The following is a 17150-nucleotide window of genomic DNA, read 5'->3' as shown; positions in this document are numbered from 1 at the left end:
CGGTGTTGTTCCCGGTGATGGTGTGGTACGAGGGTGGTGACAGGTGTTGTGGTGTGGGTATTGCGGTTGTGGTGTTGTAGTTTTGCGGTGGTGGTGTTGTATTAGTGGTGAGAAGGTGCTGCGGTGTTGCGGTGTTGGTATTGCAGTGGTGGTGGTGTAGTTTTGCGGTGGTGGTGTTGTATTAGTGGTGATAAGGTGTTGCGGTGTTGAGACGGGTGTTGATTGCGTAGCGTTGCAGGTGTGGAGTAACCAGCACCACCACCATCACCACCATCATCACCACCACCACCACCACCACCACCGCCATGGAGGAGGAAGTTATCTTCACCATCATCAAGATCATCATCGCGGGATCCACTTACCAGGTAAACACACACACACACACACACACACACACACACACACACACACACACACACCTCTCTTTCGGCCACCTCTTTGGATTCTTTTTGTGAGCAGCGAATGGCGGGCTTTTTTTTATTGTTTACTTTTTTGTGTGCCCTTGAGCTGTCTCCTTTGTTGTAAACACACACACACACACACACACACACACACACACACACACACACCTCACTATAAGCACACAGGTGATTACACAGGTGCTAATTTATAAAGGAAAACAATTAAAGTGAATAAAAAAAGAATCATTGGGGCCGTTTATAAAGTGTATGAGGTGACGAAGAATAAAATAACACACACACACACACACACACACACACACACACACACACACACACACACACACACACACACACACACACACACACACACACACACACACACACACACACACACACACACACACACACACACACACACACACACACACACACACACACACACACACACACACACACACACACACACACCTAATCAGCACCCCCCACACGTTCGTTAGCAGGTGAAGGTGAAGGTGAGGTGAATGTGTACAGCCGCGGAGGTAAAAGTGTAAGTATATTGATGAAGGTCGAAACAGAGATAGCGACTCCAGAACGGTCTTCAACTTGCACTGACATCATAATCTTTGTTCTCAGGGAGGGTGCCACAGAAAACGTAGATCTAGGGCTGGTTAGGTTAGGTTAGGTTATGGTCATTTATTTACTGTTGTTATAAAGACTCTTGCAACTTCTTCATTGTGGTCTTCAACTTGCACTTACATCTAAATCTTTGTTCTCAGGGAGGGTGCCAGAGAAAACGTAGATGTAGGGCTGGTTAGGTTAGGTTAGGTTAGGTTATGAATTTTTATTTATTTACTGTTGTTATAAAGACACTTACATCTTCTTCATTGTATTCTTCAACTTGCACTGACATCATAATCTTTGTTCTCTGGGAGGGTGCCACAGAAAACGTAGATGTAGGGCTGGTTAGGTTAGGTTAGGTTAGGTTATGAGTATTGATGTGTTTACTTTTGATATTAAGACATTGTATTCTTCAACTTGCACTGACATATAAATCTTTGTTCTTAGGGAGGGTGCCACAGAAAACGTTGATGTAGGGCTGGTTAGGTTAGGTTAGGTTAGGTTAGGTTATGAGTATTGATGTGTTTACTTTTGATATTAAGACATTGTATTCTTCAACTTGCACTGACATATAAATCTTTGTTCTCTGGGAGGGTGCCACAGAAAACGTAGATGTAGGGCTGGTTAGGTTAGGTTAGGTTAGGTTATGAGTATTGATGTGTTTACTTTTGATATTAAGACATTGTATTCTTCAACTTGCACTGACATATAAATCTTTGTTCTTAGGGAGGGTGCCACAGAAAACGTAGATGTAGGGCTGGTTAGGTTAGGTTAGGGTAGGTTATGAGTACTGATGTGTTTACTTTTGATATTAAGACATTGTATTCTTCAACTTGCACTAACATCTTAATCTTTGTTCTTGGGGAGGGTGCCACAGAAAACGTAGATGTAAGGCTTGCTAGGTTAGGTTAGGTTAGGTTAGGTTATGGTCATTTATTTACTGTTGTTATAAAGACACTTGCATCTTCTTCATTGTGGTCTTCAACTTGCACTTACATCTTAATCTTTGTTCTTAGGGAGAGTACCACAGAAAACGTAGATGTAAGGCTTGTTAGGTTAGGTTAGGTTATGAGCATTTATTTACTGTTGTTATAAAGACACTTGTATCTTATTAATTGCACTGACATCTTAATCTTTGTTCTTAGGGAGAGTGCCACAGAAAACGTAGATGTAAGGCTTGTTAGGTTAGGTTATGAGTATATATTTACTGTTGTTATTTAGACACTTGTATCTTATTAATTGCACCGACATCTTAATCCTTGTTCTTAGGGAGAGTGCCACAGAAAACGTATATTAATGCTGCCAAGAAGTAAGCTGGGAAAACACATGAATAATGGGTGTAGGTCAGGACGTGTACAAATATAATCGGATTTAATTACGTGGAATACAGTAGTCTTGTTTCTCCTCTAATATGTTCTCTTCTTCACTCCTATGGTGGACTTTATACGCGTTCGATGCTCAGTTTGACTCCCCCAATAATTTCGCTATTTTTTGTACCGTCGTTATCCCCAGTAAGCCCCCGCCTCGTTACGCTGTTTTATGCCGTGTGTCTCCTCCGATACGTTCATTTTCACGCAGTAATTTAAAGGTGAAGGAGTGCAAAGCGATGAACGTAAATGATAAGCGGGAGGCGAGTGGCGGCGGCGATTAATATAGAAAAAAAATAGGAAACAGTTGATTTAAGCGAATATACAACAACAAAAAATAAATAAACTTACTATTGCGAATGTATAAAAAAGTAGAAACAGTTAATTTGAGCGAATATACAACAACAAAAAATAAATAAACTTACTATTGCGAATGTATAAAAAAGTAGAAACAGTTAATTTGAGCGAATATACAACAACAAAAAATAAATAAACTTACTATAGCGAATATATAAAAAAAATAAAGTTAATTTGTGCGAATATACAACAACAAAAAATAAATAAACTTACTATAGCGAATATATAAAAAAAATAAAGTTAATTTGTGCGAATATACAACAACAAAAAATAAATAAACTTAGTATTGCGAATGTATAAAAAAAAATAAAGTTAATTTGAGCGAATATACAACAACAACAAAAATTTACTATTGCGAATATATAAAAAAATAGAAACAGTTGATTTAAGCGAATATACAACAACAAAAAATAAATAAACTTAGTATTGCGAATGTATAAAAAAAATAAAGTAAATTTGAGCGAATATACAACAACAAAAAATAAATAAACTGTTACTTTTGCGAATATATAAAAAAAGAGAAAGTTAATTTATACGAGTATAGAAAAAACAAAACAGTTGATTTGTGCGAGTATATAAAAGGGAAAACTTGTTATTTTTTGGTAGCCGCAGGGATCATGTTTCTTAATGGTCCGTCTAAGCGAGAAAAATGAGAAAATCTTCCCCCACACAAACCATTTCATAATATATATCAAAGCATTTGTAATCAGAAAATGTATCATCTATTTTGGGGGGTTTATATCATGGCACAAATTTGGCCCGTCGCTGCTACACGGTAAAGCCACAAATTTGGCCCGTCGCTGCTACACGGTAAAGCCACAAATTTGGCTCGCCGCTGCTACACGGTAAAGCCACAAATTTGGCCCGTCGCTGTTACACGGTAAAGCCACAAATTTGGCCCGTCGCTGCTACACGGTAAAGCCACAAATTTGGCCCGTCGCTGCTACCGGGTTAAAAAAAAGAAACCGTTGATTTTTGTGAACTTAAAGTAAACAGTTGATTGTGAGAATATAAAAGAGGAAGCAGTTGATTGTTGTGAATATATAAAAAAGGGAAACAGTTTTGTGTGAATATATAGCAAAAAAGGAAAAAAACAGTTGACTTGTGTGAATGCAATAAAAAGGAAGCAGTTGATTTTAGTGAATATATTTATAAAGGGAAACAGTTTTGTGTGAATATATAGCAAAAAATGAAAAAACTGTTGATTCGTGCCGGCAAAATAAAATGAACCGCGGAAATTGGTGGAATAAAGTATAATTGAGGTCAATCAAGCCGGCAACACTCAACATTCGCGGGGCTGACCTGATGAAACACACACACGAACACACACACACACACACACACACACACACACACACACACACACACACACACACACCATAATGAAAGAAAAAATAAAATAAATAGATAAATAAACAAATATATAAATACTGAATTATATTTGTGTAAACTATTTGTCGAGAGTTGGAAAACACTCTCGCTTGTAATTATTATTTGATGCAACGAAACAAACAAACACACTGATTCACAAACAAACAAATTAACTAAACAAATACTATGCGAAATAATGAGAAAAAAAGAGAAAATTACTGAAAACTTGCATGGAAAAAAAAATGGGGGTTCAAGGAGAGAGAGAGAGAGAGAGAGAGAGAGAGAGAGAGAGAGAGAGAGAGAGAGAGAGAGAGAGAGAGAGAGAGAGAGAGAGAGAGAGAGAGAGAGAGAGAGAGAGAGAGATGTAGGAAATGTATCCAGAGAGAAAAAAAAAAATGTTATGTGAGGGTGCGTATGTATGTGTGCGTGTGTGTGTGCGCGCGGGGGGGGAGGGAGAGACGAACTGTTAGATGTACACACACAAAAAAAATAAGAGAACACTGCACGGCGAGACAGGTAACATGAGGCGAATGGTATAGGTGTGTGTGCAGGTAAAATATATATTAAGTCTCTGAGGATGGGAATATGTGTGGTAGCTGTGAGGTGTTAGGAAGGTGTGGCGTGTGAGTTTTGCTAGACGAGAGGCATGTGCTGGTGTGTGTGTGTGTGTGTGTGTGTGTGTGTGTGTGTGTGTTGTGTTAAGACAGCGAGGCAGATGCTGGATTTGAGTGAGAAGTGGGGCGTTTGACATGGTGTGGCATATGAGTTGTATTAGAAACGAGTGGTATGTGCTGGTGTGTGTGTGTGTGTGTGTGTGTGTGTGTGTGTGTGTGTGTGTGTGTGTGTGTTGTGTTAAGACAGCGAGGCAGATGCTGGATTTGAGTGAGAAGTGGGGCGTTTGACATGGTGTGGCATATGAGTTGTATTAGAAACGAGTGGTATGTGCTGGTGTATGAGTGTGTGTGTGTGTGTGTGTGTGTGTGTGTGTGTGTGTGTGTGTGTGTGTGTGTGTGTGTGTTAAGACAGCGAGGCAGATGCTGGATTTGAGTGAAAAGTGGGGCGTTTGACATGGTGTGGCATATGAGTTGTATTAGAAACGAGTGGTATGTGCTGGTGTGTATGTGTGTGTGTGTGTGTGTGTGTGTGTGTGTGTGTGGAGGGATAAGATAGCGAGCAACGTGTGGAGTGTGAGGTGTGTGTGAGGTTTGAGACAGGTATGGAGAGCTATAGTCTGTTCGGAGCATGAAGTCGGTTCAAGGTGGCATTATCTCTCTCTCTCTCTCTCTCTCTCTCTCTCTCTCTCTCTCTCTCTCTCTCTCTCTCTCTCTCTCTCTCTCTCTCTCTCTCGGGGAAAAATCTCTGCCACATGTCATAGAATTTATACAAATCCTTGTTATAATTATACAGAATATATAAAATATCGCTTTCAAATAGCACATGAATGGGAAATAAGAGAGAGAGACGCATGTACGAAGGCTGATTTGGCAGCATGGGTAGAGGTAAACGACGATACCAGCTCCACCCTGAACCGACTTCATGCTCCGAACAGGTAGCTGGATGGGAGACGAGTGCAGCGTTGCCAGCTCACCTAACCCACCCCATTCTATTCTCCGTATTTTTGACACTTCGGACGCATAACTACCGCAAAGAACATCACTAACCAACCATTTTAACGAGAACTATTAATTAATCTAGTTATTGAGGCGCAGGAGACGGGTTTTTTGGGTTAGATATAGGTAAATATAATAGGCTAGGGGCGGAAAACTGGTAACATTGAACGAGTGATATGTGTAGGCGTGTGTGGAATTATAAGATCGCTAGTCACGTGTTGAGTGTCAGGTGTGAGACAGGTGTGGAGTGCTAGTTAGGGGGAATAAAGAAGAAGATGACGAAAAGAGGAGAGAAAGAAGTGAGTGGTTAAAAGAAGATAAAGGAAGAGAAAGATAGAGAAATGTAAAGAATTAGATTACGGAAAGAAAGAAAAAGATGGGAGAGGAGGAGAGGATAATAGTGAAGACGGGGATAAAGAAGAAGATGAGGAAAAGAGGAGAGAAAGAAGTGAAGGTGTGTGAGTGGAATGATAAGTCACGTATGTAGTTTGAGGTGTATGTGAGACAGGTGTGTAAGGAAATAAGGGGCAGGTAAGGCAGTTGAAGAAAATAACACGAAAATGAGGCATACAAAGACCTGTTCAAGATGTTCCTGTGATGATTAATTAAGAACACGAGGAAGTGGAGTTCGATTCTTTTAACTGTACACGATTAGCCGAAGCATCACCAGCTTTTGTTTTCCTTGAGCTGCCTCCTATACTATAAAAAAAATACTATGCTTAGAGCTAATACTAGACAGACAACCAATGTAGGAGTGTGGCTAACCAGATATTGTAGAAGTAAGGAGAGACAGAACACAAGATGAAGAGATGAAATTTGAACCTTTGTCGAAGCAGACTGGATTACACTGACGACAGATAGAGGCGTGGAGTACGTTGGGAAAGGCCTTTGGAGTGGACTAATAATATAAATGTTGATGATGATGATGGTTATCTTATATGTGTTTTTAATGTATATTTCTTGTTATTTTCAGGTAAGAACGGTGGAACGACAGGAGGGTAAGGGCAGGTGAGAGAGAGAGAGAGAGAGAGAGAGAGAGAGAGAGAGAGAGAGAGAGAGAGAGAGAGAGAGAGAGAGAGAGAGAGAGAGAGAGAGCGCGCACATGCCCGCATTCAATTACACTCGCCGGCAAATTTAATCAACTTCCCCTAAAAAAATAATTATCAGCCATTTCATAATAACTAAAAAAATCATCCTTTTGCTTCCGGTCAATAAGTTCCGTTCGCACTTTTAAAACCTTGCACCCAATAACCTTTTTTTTTCCCTCTCTGCATATTTTCTCCTTCCCTTATCAAGCTTTTTTTCTGTGCTTTTGTCTCTCCCAGTAAAGCTTTAGAAATATTAAGCTTCATCTAGGCTTTTGTTTATATCCAGTAAGTTCGATTTCTGACCTTCAATCTCTTTCAGTAAGTTATTTTTTATACGCTTATTTATCTTCCAAAACGTTAATCTGATCTTTTTTTATTCTTATTTAGTTATATTTTTATGCCTCAGTTTATCTACAAGAACCTCTATTCATATCAAGTTCTATTAATGTCTATCTCCTTTAATAACCTCCATTTTCCTCACTAACCTATCCCTAATATAGCTGTTTATCTCCCTTTTATTTATTTTCCGTATTTAGCTTTTCTTTCAATACCTCCGTTTATCTCCTCTAAGCCCTCCACATTAAGCTCTTTTCATGCGTCCCTTCTCCTCCATTACCTTCATTTTTAAGCCATAATTCACCTGAGCTAAGATTGCTTGATTATTTTTTTTCCGGGTCCGCGCGCGCTCAGGTTACCGCGAGACCCCACCTGCCTGCCTGCTGCACACCTTTGTTAATTAGAGGACACAGGTACACCTTATCTTGATGTCTTTTTCCTTATTCACTTAAAACTCTCCCCTCTTCCTCCTCTTCCTCCTGTTCTCTTCTTTCTCTTATTTCAATGCATCGTTGTCTTTCTTTCCCTCTTTCTTTCTTTCTCTCTATCTATCTCATTTGCACCTTCTTCCCTTTCCATCTTTTAAACACTCATTTTTTTCCTCCTTTCTTCTTCTTCGTCTTGACCCTTGTCCTCAACCCTTTCCTCCTCCTCCTCCTCCTCCTCCTCCTCCTCCTCCTCCTCCTCATTTACATCCTCCTTTTTCCATTACCTTCTCTTAACGACCTCCTCTTCCTCCTCCTCCTCCTCCTCCTCCTCCTTTCTTCTTTCGCCTACCCCTTCCTGCTCCTCGCCCTCTTCACCCTTTCTCCCTCCTCCACCACCACCACCACAATCTCTCTCTCCCCCCCCACCACCACCACCAACACCACCAGTTCCCCTTCTTTGTCTTCCCATAAAAGGCATCAGTGGGCTCATCGCCTGGTGTGGCAGGGACAGTTGCGGGGCTGACCTCGGCTGTCTGTCTGTCTGGGCTGAAGGGTCTGGAGGAGGTGACCTTATCTTGGCTTACCTTATTTCACCTTACCTTGCCTTACCTTACTTTACCTTGCCTTACCTTACCTTACCTTACCTTACTTTGCCTTGCCTTACCTTACCTTACTTTACCTTACCTCACCTTACCTTACCTTACCTTACTTTGCCTTACCTTACCTTGCCTTGCCTTACCTTACTTTACCTTACCTCACCTTACCTTACCTTACCTTACCTCACCTCACCTCACCTCACCTTACCTCACCTCACCTCACCTTACCTTACCTTACCTTACCTTACATTACATTACCTTACCTTACCACCTTACCGTACCATACCTCACCTTACCTTACCTTACCTTACATTGGAGAAATGGTTGTTGAGGGAACTAGAAAAGAACTAGAATTTCAAGTTTCAGTTTCAAGTTTCAGGTTTCGATTTCAAGTTTCTGGTTTCAGTTTCAAGTTTCAGGTTTCGATTTCAAGTTTCTGGTTTCAGTTTTAAGTTTCAGGTTTCAGCTTCAAGTTTCAGATTCCAGTTTCAAGTTTCAGGTTTCAGGTTTCAGTTTCAAGTTTCAGGTAAAAAGAAGCGCTTTAAAGGGTCGTAATAGGGGAGAAGGGAGAGAGAGAGAGAGAGAGAGAAACATTAGGTTAGATGGGGGTGATTTGATGTTTATCTTTTTCTCTTTTGTTCGAGAGAGAGAGAGAGAGAGAGAGAGAGAGAGAGAGAGAGAATGGGGGTATCGGAAAAGTGTTAAGTGATTTCGTTGATCTGAAAATAAGAATAAAAAGCCGAATATTTATTGTAACTCGTAATGCAAATCTCTCTCTCTCGGTCACCTCCACTTCACTTTTTCTTTGCTTTTTTTTCTCCCTTTCTCCTTTGTGTGACTCCTTCCCCTCCTCCTCCTCCTCCTCCTCCTCCTCCTCCTCCTGCTGTTTGACTCCTCCTCACCCTTGTGTGTTTGCTTCTTCTGCTGTTGCGTAATTTCATCCTCTTCCTCCTCCTCTTCCTCCTCCTCTTCCTCCTACTCCTTCTCTTCTTCATTTTCCTGTTCTTCCTTTTCATCTTCTTCTTCTTCTTCTTTTGTTTTTCTTTATATACTGACATCCAGAACGCATTCACATAAACACTTAAAACAACGACTACTACTACTACTACTACTACTACTACTACTACTACTACTACTACTACTACTACTACTACTACTGTTACTACTACTACTACTACTACTACTACTACTACTACTACCTACCTACTATTCGTTTTTATCAGACACAGACAAATCGAAAAATGAAAAAAAAAGTTACATTATCATTAGTAGTAGTAGTAGTAGTAGTAGTAGTAGTAGTAGTAGTAGTAGTGTTATTGTTATTGTTGTTGTTGTTACTGCCTGGACGGTGCGGCGACCCTCTACCTCTCTGCCACAATAGTGTTCAGCCGCTCACGCTCCGGTGGGGTAAGGTTAAAGGTATCGCCTTACTCCCTTCCCTTCCCTTGCCTTGTCTTGCCTTGTTTTACCTACATTTCCCTTACCTTGTTTTACCTTCCCTTCCCTTCCCTTGCCTTGTCTTGCCTTGTTTTACCTACATTTCCCTTACCTTGTTTTACCTTCCCTTCCCTTCTCTTGCCTTGTCTTGCCTTGTTTTACCTACATTTCCCTTACCTTGTTTTACCTTCCCTTCCCTTCTCTTGCCTCCTCTTGCCTCGCCTTTCTTACTCTTATTTTCTTATTTCTTCTTTTTCCTCCATCCTCTTCCTTTCTCTTGCCTTACCCTCCCTTGCCTTACCTTATCTTGTCTTCTCTTCCTCTTCTTTTCTTATAAATTTCCTTCCCTTCCCTTCATTTTCCTTCCCTTTCTTTCTCTTCCGATTCATTCCCTTCTTTTCCCTCCCCTCCTCTCCTTATCTTGTCTTTTCTTCCTCTTCTTTTCTTATAAATTTCCTTCCTTTCATTTTCCTTCCCTTTCTTTCTCTTTCGATCCATTCCCTTCCTTTCTCTTGCCTTACCTTATTTTGTCTCATCTTCCTCTTTTTTCCTTTAAATTTCCTTCCCTTTCCTTCATTTTCCTTCCCTTTCGTTCTCTTCCGATCCATTCCCTTCATTTCCCTCCCTTCCTCTCCTTCCCATCCCTTTCCTTCCCTTCCCTTCCCTTCCCTTCCCTTTCCTTCCCTTTCCTTCCCTTTCCTTCCCTTCCCTTCCCTTCCCTTTCCTTCCCTTTCCTTCCCTTCCATTCCATTTCTTTCTCTTCTTTTGTCTTTTCTCTCCATCTTTCCCTTCCCTTCTCTTTCTTTCTCTTCCTTTCCTCTATTCTCTCCATCTTTCCCTTCCCTTCTCTTTCTTTCTCTTCCTTTCCTCTATTCTCTCCATCTTTCCCTTCCCTTCTCTTTCTTTCTCTTCCTTTCCTCTATTCTCTCCATCTTTCCCTTCCCTTCTCTTTCTTTCTCTTCCTTTTCTCTATTCTCTACATCTTCCCCTTCCCTTCTCTTTTTTTTCCTCCTATACCTTCTCTATCTTTTCCTTTCCTATCCTCTCCTTTCCCTTTCCTTTCCTCCGTTAACATCTTTTCTCCATAAGGTTTTACTTCCAATATACTTTTTTTTACCTTCCAAACTCCATTCTGCAATAAGTTAGTCATTTTTTTCTTCTATATTCTTCTATTCTCATTTACAACTTTCTCTTCCCTGACCTTCTTTTAACTATTCAATTCTTTCCTCTTCTCGTCTCCTTCGTCCTCTCCTTCTCCTCTTTCTCCTCCTCTTCCTTTCTCATTCACCTTTTGCAAATATGTCCTTTCTTCCTGCCTCGTCTCCTCCTCCATCTCCTTCTTTTTCTCATTTATTTTTTCCCGTTACTATTTCTTAAGTTGCCTCGTTCATCCTCCGTTAAGATCCTTCATTCGTTCTATCACCTTCAATGTTTTTCTTTCCAATGTTTACTTATTTCTTAATCTGTCTTTTGTTTATATCCAGCAAGTTCGATTTATTTTATTCTTATTTCTGATCTTCTAGCTCTTCCAGTAAGTTATTTTTTATGCTCTTATTTATTTTCCAAAACGTTTATCTGATCTTTTTTATTCTTTCCCGTATATAGTTCTTTTATTTCTATGCCTCGGTTTATCTACAAGAACCTCTATTCATATCAAGCTCTATTAATGTCTATCTCCTTCAATAACCTCCATTTTCCTCACTAACTTATCCCTCGCTTCTCTTTCTCCTCCATTTCGTTTTGTTTGTCCTCCTCCTCCTCCTCCTCCTCCTCCTTATTGGTGTGTACGAAGCAATGCCTTCCTCTGTCCTCCCTTCTCTTTGTCCTCCTCGCTCAATCGGTCTGTTGGCGACGCTGATTCTACTCCGACCTACTCTATTGGATTCCAGACTCGATTCTCTTATTATTATTTTTGTCTTATTTTCTCGATATCTTTGTGGTCTCCTTCACCTTCCTTCTCTCTCCTTACCGTCCCTTGCTAGTATTTTTTTTTCTATTCCTTCCTTTCCTTTCCTTTCCCCACCCCTTTCATTTTCTTCCTTTCTTTCCCCATCCCTCCCCTCCCTTCTTATTCCTTCCTTTCCTTTCCTTTCCCTTCCCCTTTCATTTTCTTCCTTTCTTTCCCCATCCCTCCTTTCCCTTCTTATTCCTTCCTTTCCTGTCCTTTCCCTTCCCCACCCCTTTCATTTGCTTCCTTTCTTTCCCCATCCCTCCCCTCCCTTCTTATTCCTTCCTTTCCTTTCCTTTCCCTTCCCCACCCCTTTCATTTGCTTCCTTTCTCTCCCCATCCTTCCCCTCCCTTCTTATTCCTTCCTTTCCTTTCCCTTCCCTTTCATTTTCTTCCTTTCTTTCCCCATCCCTCCCCTCCCTTCTCTTCCTTCTCTCACCCTATTATTTTTTTTTTTTGCATTTATATATATATACATTTTTTTTTCTCCTTTACCTTCTTCATCTTCGTCTTCTTTCTTCTGCCTCTTTTTCTTCTTATTATTATTATTATTATTTTGCTTCTTTTTCCTCTACATAGTTTTTCTTATTCTTTCTTTTTTTTCCTTTTTTTCCGTCTATTTTTCTTTATTATTCTTCATTTTCACTATCTCCTCCTCCTCCTCCTCCTCCTCTTCCTCCTCTTCCTGCCCTCCTTTTCCCTCGTTTTCGTCACCGCGGCAACAAAACATTCACGCCGGCCCGTCAGCCTCGCACGGGCCTGTCAGTCACTCAACCAGTCAACCAGTCAAGGGGGTGGGGGGAGGGGGGAGAGGGCGGCTGGGGGGGGGGGGGGTGGCGGCGGCGTGTTGCATGTCCCTTCTCATGACTTAAGTTGGTCTAGTTTTATTTACTTCCTTATTTATTTATTTTACTCGTATTTTACTGTTTTTTTCCTTTGGTTTTTGCAGTAAATGGGAAAAAAATGTGTTGTGGAGGGGGAGGGAGTGTGTGTGTGTGTGTGTGTGTGTGTGTGTGTGTGTGTGTGTGTGTGTGTGTGTGTGTGTACTTTTTTTTGTTTTGTTTCAATCTTACATTCAAGGGAAAAAAGTTGTCATGCCCGACCTCTCATGAATCAAGGAGCCCCGATTTTTTTCCTTCTATCTTTTTTTCCCTTTTTTTCTCTTCCATTCTTACATCCAGGGAGGGACGCGGGGCACGGCCGATTACTCACATGAAACTCAATGGGCAAAGTTTTTTCTCCTCAAACTTTTTCTCTTCGTTCTTTTGCTGAAGGGAAAAAGATATGTCAAGGCCTGCCAGTGACCCCGCGTGTGAGGTTTAAGGGGACCAACTGACGGAGATGTTGGTTTTTAGTCACTTTCGATCAAATTTTCATTCCCTGTCTTTGAATTCTCCGTTTTCATATTAACTTCATTTTCTTATCTGCCATTCTTCATTGTTTTAACCAGTTTGAAGAATGGCGGCCGTCACTCTTTGCCTCTCGTTCAGATGTAAGTTTTCCTTTTACCCGTCGCGCTGTTTTTAAAAAGTAGAAGCAACAGAGGCGTAACTACAGAGACGCAGAATAGACATAGCAATAGTGACATAGGTTGGTATCATAAGACACTTTCGCTCTCACATCAGCTATTTCTAAAGGTCAAAGAAGGGGTCATTCGGGTTCTAATGAGTGTTTCTTCAGGTTCACGGTACAGAGGAAGGGTCACACCACCACCGGGGTCATAAAACTACTCCTGGAAATGCTCACAACTCCTACGAAAGTCTTGTCGAATACGTGTTCTTGGGCGCCGAAAAGTCTTATAACACTACCCATAGTATCAGAGACGTACCTATAGAGACGAGGTAACAGAGACGAAGCAAGATCGACATAATTACGAAACATTTTAACAGACGCAGCAACAGAGAGGAAAACGACGTTCCATGCCTGACAACGCGAACATGTATCTTTCCCGTCCGGTTCCAGTCCTCTTCCTCGTGCTAGACAATATTGCTAATTAGACGAGAGAGAATTACCGGACATAGAAGCATTAGCATTTGTTTCTTATTATCTGTACATTTATTTTACTATAAGATTTTTTTTCTTCTTTTGTGTGTGTGTGTGTGTGTGTGTGTGTGTGTCGGTTACTGTTGTGCTCCGTTGTGTGAAATGCTAGACCGGCGGATTTTTTTTATTTTTATTTTTTATTTATTTATTTATTTTTTATTTTTTACTGTTTCTTAATTCAGTTGGACCCCTTAAAGAGTGACCATATTTTTTTTTCCCGTTTTCATGTCGTTTTTTGTTGTTGTTGTTGTTCTTTGTTCTCTTCGTCCGTGCGTTGAGAAAACAAACACACACACACACACACACACACACACACAATATGCCACGCCCGGTCGCTCCCTTCTTGACCCAGCGGCTGAGTTTTTTTGTGTTGTTTTTTTTACTCTTTTTCTTCTTCGTTCACTTACCAAACAGGGGGAAGAAAGTAGATGTATCATGGTCGATCTCTCTGCCGGTCTGTCTGTCTGTCTATCTATCTGTCTACCTATCTATCTCTTTCCATCTCTCTCGTTCCTTCATTTTCATATACTCAAGAAATATATGAAGAATGTAGGAGATAGTTGATTTTCTGATGAGTATTTAAACATTATAATGAGTTCCATGAGGAGATAGTTGAAAGAAAATGTCATATACGAAAAGAAACAATAGGAAAGAGAAATAACACACTTAGAATATAGTTAGAGAAAAAGAGAGAAGGAAAAATAAATTCCCATAACTTACTACGTCCATTTACGAAAGACATGTCAAGGATGATTTATGAGAAAAAGAGGAGAACTAGATGACGTGTGAAGGGAAGAAAAGCCTTATTAGGGAGAGCGTTAGGGAAAAAAGGAGACCAGAAAAAGAGGGAACAAGGGGAGAGAGGAAATAGAAAATGGACGTCAAGGATACTGTTAAAAAAAAAAAGAAGAGGAAACGAGTTCAGAATATCAATAGCGTAAAGAAGAAGCATTTTAGGATAACAATAAGAAGAGGAGATGAGTGATAAGAGGCAATATATAAAAATAATAGGATATATGACAAACAAAATAGGGATGCAATTAGAATAAAGAGGAAAACGAGGTCACATATAATTGATGTAAAAAAAAAAGGGAGGGGCATTTCCGGAATAGCGTTTAATTAAAAGAAAAAAAGTGAAAAAAAAAGAAAAAAGGAAAATGAATAGAGGAAAAGAAAATGGAGAGGAATTAAGAGAAATGGTAAACAAATTAGAAAAAATATAGATTGAGAAAACAGGTAACACAGGACAGGTATATGCTATTAGAATAAAGAAGAAAATGAGGTAATTGTATTTGAAAGGGATAAAAAAAGACGTTTCAAATATAGCATAAGAAAAAAACAAGAAATGTGCGATATTATAAACCAAGAAGATAAAATAGGAAAGACAAAGTATAGACGCAATTAAAACAAATATATGCAATTAGAAGAAAGAAGAAAATGAGGTATATTTGAAAGGGATAAAAAAGAGACGTTTCAAATATAGCATAAAAAAAACAAGAAATGTGCGATATTATAAACCAAGAAGATAAAATAGGAAAGACAAAGTATAGACGCAATTAAAACAAATATATCCAATTAGAAGAAATAAGAAAATGAGGTATATTTGAAAGGGATAAAAAAAGACGTTTCAAATATAGCATAAGAAAAAACAAGAAGAAATGTGCGATATTATAAACAAAGAAAATAAAATAGGAAAGACAAAGTATAGACGCAATTAAAACAAATATATGCAATTAGAAGAAAGAAGAAAATGAGGTAATTATATTTGAAAGGGATAAAAAAAGACGTTTCAAATATAGCATAACAAAAAAACAAGAAGAAATGTGCGATATTATAAACCAAGAAGATAAAATAGGAAAGACAAAGTATAGACGCAATTAAAACAAATATATACAGTTAGAAGAAAAAAGAAAATGAGGTAATTATATTTGAAAGGGATAAAAAAGAGACGTTTCAAATATAGCATAAAAAAAAAAACAAGAAATGTGAGATTTTATAAACCAAGAAAGACAAGGCACAGAGGCAATTAAAACAAGGAAAAAAAACTGAGGTAATGTCTGAATGAGGTCAAAACGAAGCATGTCAGAGTTGGGATTAAGAAAAGATTAAGAAATGAGAGAGAACAGGAACGACAGGACAAGGACGAAATTAGAATGAAGACGAAAATGAGGTAATAGAAGGCGATAAAGAAAGGCATGTAAGGGTATGGTCTTATATGAGCGGAAAAAAAAGATATATGAGAAAAAAGTTGTGACCCGAAGAGAAAGAAAAAAGCAGAAACAATGTCAGGGATGGAGGTAGAAAAAAGAGGGAAGAATGAAGTAACATGCCAAGGGGGTAGAGAAGGAGCATGTCAGGTGGAGAGTTAGGGAGAAAAAAAGAAGAAAAAAAAAAAAAAGTAGCAATGTAGAAGAGAGAAAAAAAGAAAATGCCTGTTACGGGTAGCGCTAGAAGAGAGAGAGAGAGAGAGAGAGAGAGAGAGAGAGAGAGAGAGAGAGAGAGAGAGATTACACAGAATTACATAGATAACCAGACCACACAGGCTCTAAGCCCCAAACTAGGTGGTCTGTCCTAAACTTAAGTGACAGTTGTTATGCGGCCACCAGGCGTTGAAACTGACCTAGTGAACATTTAACTGACCTAGTGAACATTTAACTGACCTAGTGAACATTTAAACTGACCTAGTGAACATTTAAACTGACCTAGTGAACATTTAACTGACCTAGTGAACATTTAAACTGACCTAGTGAACATTTAACTGACCTAGTGAACATTTAAATTGACCTAGTGAACATTTAACTGACCTAGTGAACATTTAAACTGACCTAGTGAACATTTAACTGACCTAGTGAACTTTTTAAGAGAGAGAGAGAGAGAGAGAGAGAGAGAGAGAGAGAGATGGCGAACATGTCAAGGATAAGGTATTGAAGCTGTGTGAAAACAACAACAACAACAGCATTTGAAAACAACAACAACAGCAGCGAATGGGTACCAGGTATTAATCGGGGGTTGTGTCCCGTCTCTTGGGGTCTGTTCCCTTCTCCCATAATTCCTTCCCCTTCTGTCTCTCTCCGGCATATGACCACAGATGTTGCGCCGACTAAACGAAACTTTCCTCTCCCCCCCCAAAAAAACACATACCGCAATGAAGAAAAAACATCAAGACAAGCAAAACAAATCACCTCACGAGAATACAAAAAAAAAAAAAGGAGAGAGACCCAAGAGGCTTTTTTTCATTGCTGTATTTTTCCCCTTGAACTGTTTTCTTTACGGCAAAAAAAAAAAGTACCTCACTGAAAAAGAAAAAAAGAAAAAAAAACAATAAATAAGACAAATTGACTCGCACGGACGCAACACCTAATGAGAAACACACGTGGAAAACAGAACCGGGTCAGCCCTAATCCCTTCCTCCTTGTGTTTCCTGTGGCGAATGATTTCAAGCTTGGGAACGCATTGAGGTTTTATTTTATTTTTATTTTATTTCATCTTTTTAGCTTTGGTTGAGTTCTTGGTTTGTTTTATTTCAATATGCAACACATTCTTCTTTCCT

The 17150-nt window shown here is 39.5% G+C and overlaps 1 protein-coding gene across 1 annotated transcript in view; it reads left to right on the top strand.

The window, feature by feature from the left end:
* The first annotated feature begins 238 nt into the window (after positions 1–238).
* LOC126986577 (chondroitin sulfate N-acetylgalactosaminyltransferase 2-like) overlaps positions 239–17150 on the top strand; it is a 65518-nt gene continuing 48606 nt past the window's right edge. Inside the window, 1 exon segment of the mRNA XM_050842839.1 lies at positions 239–365. The gene's annotated coding sequence lies outside the window, so the exon portion shown is untranslated.

Source organism: Eriocheir sinensis, chromosome 62 (assembly GCF_024679095.1).
Source record: "Eriocheir sinensis breed Jianghai 21 chromosome 62, ASM2467909v1, whole genome shotgun sequence".
Taxonomy (NCBI): Eukaryota; Metazoa; Arthropoda; class Malacostraca; order Decapoda; family Varunidae; genus Eriocheir; species Eriocheir sinensis.
The sequence above is the reverse complement of the archived record's forward strand: the minus strand, read 5'-3'. Positions and strand labels throughout refer to the sequence as shown.